Here is a 2,192-nt window from a genome sequence, read left to right as displayed (position 1 = left end):
TTTGAACCTGTGCAGTTTTCTTAAGGGTGACTTCCTTAGCTGTGTGAAAAAGTCAACTGTCATTAACCTGAGAGAGACAGCGCGACGGGAATTTTTGCATTCGAGAGCCACATCTTTTGGGCGGGAGTGTTGAAAGTTTCGCTTGCCTGCCATCATCAGGTTAAGCGTGACGATTTTTTAAACTCCCGATGGTTTTTTTAAGGGTGACTCTCCTAGCTGTCTGTAAAAGTCAATTGTTACTAAACCGACCAAGATGAAGCGATGTGAATTTTTGGATTAGAAAGGGCCGATACCTGTGTATAACCGTTGAAAGTTTCAGTTACCTGCCATCATCAGGTTTAAAGTGACGAATTTTTAAACCCCCGAAGCGTTCTTAAGTGTGTTACTCCCGGCTGTCTAAAAGCAACAATTTTTGCTAAACCATTAGAGATCAAGCGACGGTAATTTTTGCGTTTGGAAGAGACGCACAGTGTGTTTGAGCGTGGAAAGTTTCGTTTCTCTGCTATCTTCAGACTTTTATTGACTAATTTTTCAATCTGTGCAGTTTTCTTAAGGGTGACTTCCTTAGCTGTGTGAAAAAGTCAACTGTCATTAATCTGAGAGAGACAGCGCGACGAGAATTTTCGCGTTCGAGAGCCCCATCTCTTGGGTGGGAGTATTGAAAGTTTCGCTTGCCTGCCATCATCAGGTTAAGCGTGGCGAATTTTTAAACTCCCGAAGGATTTTTAATGATGAGTCCCCCGGCTGTCTATAACAGCAAATTTTTAGTAAACCAAGCGAGATAGCGCAATGGGGATTTTTGCGTTTGAAAGAGACAGATAGTGTGTGTAATATTGCAGATTTCTGTAGAATTCGCGTAGCTCTGTCTCTCTCGATTTAGCAAAAACTTACTCTTTTAAACAGCAAGGAAATGCACAATTAGGATCGCGTCAGCAGTTTAACAACTGTCACCTTAAACCTGATGATGGCAGGCAAGCGAAACTTTCAGCATTTATACACGGGGATCGTCCCATTCCAACCTTAGCGTTGCTATCAGTCCATCGCCGTCGCTTTAGCAACATTTGACTTTTTCAAACTGCTAGGAGAGGAATCGTTAAAAAAAACCGCCAGAATTTAAAAATTCGTCACGCTTAACCTGATGGTGGCAGGTAAGTGAAACTTTCAACACTCGCACCCAAAAGATGTGGCTTTCTAACGCCGAAACTTCCGTCGCCCGATCTCTATCGAGTTAGCGACAGCTCGCTTTTTTAGACAGCTTGACGAGTCACCCTTAAGCAAACTGGGGGAGTTTAAAAATTCGCCACTCTCACCCTGAGGACGACCGGGTAGCGAAAGTTTCAGCTCGCAAACACAAAACCCGTCTCTTTCCAACGCAAAGACTCCCGTTGCGCCATCTCCATCGGTTTAGGAATGATTGACTTTTTCGCGCAGCGAGGGCATCCACCCTTAACCCCGTATTTGTATTCAGTTTTTTCAAACAGCAGCAGACTTGTTGACTGACTGAAAAGAACCAAAATAAGAACGAAAACAATTATGGCAACAAACAAGGCAGCAACTGGGGAAAAACCGCGTGCTTTTAAGCCAGACAAAGATGCTTTGAATGCGGAAGTAGCAAGCGATTTTCTGCACAGTTTGGCGGCCTTGACGTGTTGACTTTACCGGCTCTGGCAGACGATTTTTCCGCATGTTTAATTTGTGTTTTTCAGCTAAATCGTTCGATTAGCATTGAACAGTCGATATTGGCGCATTTGACCGGAATAGAAACGATCGGCAAATCGAAAATTTCGATACTTCTTAATGGCTTTTACACATAAATATGCTGCTAAGACTGGCGTGCCTTTATGCATTAATGCGATTGCTTTAAGGCTAATTGCAAATGGGGATTTCGACAGCAAATTGCACTCTTCTATTGCTTATCGTTTGGGCAAAAGATCGATCTGGGGCTTTCACAGAGAGCGTTGCATTTGAGGAGGAAGTTTGAGAAATTTTGATTTTTTGAGTGCAAGATTTTCAGCTAAAGTTGGCAACGTTCAACGTTTCTTAGCAGATCGTCGGCTTTAGCAGTGTCGAAAATTTCTCAAAAATCCCCGTAAATCCTAATTTTTGCCAGGCGAGTAAAGTTTGGGCTCAAAATGCGCGTTTTCAGTCTGCTGCGCCCTCTGCGCTTAAAGCCTCTAACTCAGCAAGTGGGT

The sequence above is a fragment of the Dendroctonus ponderosae genome, unplaced genomic scaffold (assembly GCF_020466585.1).
Source record: "Dendroctonus ponderosae isolate FM_Combo_2020 unplaced genomic scaffold, Dpon_F_20191213v2 Dpon_F_20191213_12, whole genome shotgun sequence".
NCBI classification, from domain to species: Eukaryota; Metazoa; Arthropoda; class Insecta; order Coleoptera; family Curculionidae; genus Dendroctonus; species Dendroctonus ponderosae.
This window is presented reverse-complemented; position numbering follows the sequence as displayed.